Genomic DNA, 664 nt, shown 5'->3' on the forward strand with positions numbered 1-664 from the left:
TTTATCTCTCCACTCTGCAGGCACCCTGCCTCTATTCCTGATGAAGGGCTTTTGCCTGAAACATCGATTTTCCTGCTCCTCGGATGTTGCCTGACCTGCTGTGCTTTTCCAGCACCACTCTAATCTAGACTCTGGTTTTGAGCATCTGCAGTCCTCGCCTTTACCTTGTTTTTACCTACTTAAGTGGAACATAAAGACTGGAATGGACTGGTTGCGTCAAATGGCCTGTTTTTATGCTATATATCCTACAACAAGCCTATCCTACTTGAAGTACACCCTACCTGTCAAGGGACTGGTACAATATGTCAAAAGTCTCCTCAATTTGCCTGTAGCTTGGCAAAGTGTTGTGTTGGGATTGCAGCTTTGACATAGTGTGCATAGGTTCTAGAAACATTTGATTGCTCCTCAACAGCACTGTAAACGTCTCCTGTCGTACAACACCTGTCGTCTGTGAGCTCCAGTTCTGTGTTCTTATGAATCCCCGGTTTTAATTCTTCCACCATTGGTGTTTCCAGCTTCAGCTTCCCAGACTCTGGAATATCCTCCCTACACTTCTCTGTCTCTCTATCTTGCTTCCTTCTATTAAGATACTCCTTAAAACCTACCTCTTCCACTCACTGAAGTTTGGGCCAATTTGCTCCAATGCCAAAATTGTAATGCTCCT

Source organism: Chiloscyllium plagiosum, chromosome 39 (assembly GCF_004010195.1).
Source record: "Chiloscyllium plagiosum isolate BGI_BamShark_2017 chromosome 39, ASM401019v2, whole genome shotgun sequence".
Lineage (NCBI taxonomy): Eukaryota > Metazoa > Chordata > Chondrichthyes > Orectolobiformes > Hemiscylliidae > Chiloscyllium > Chiloscyllium plagiosum.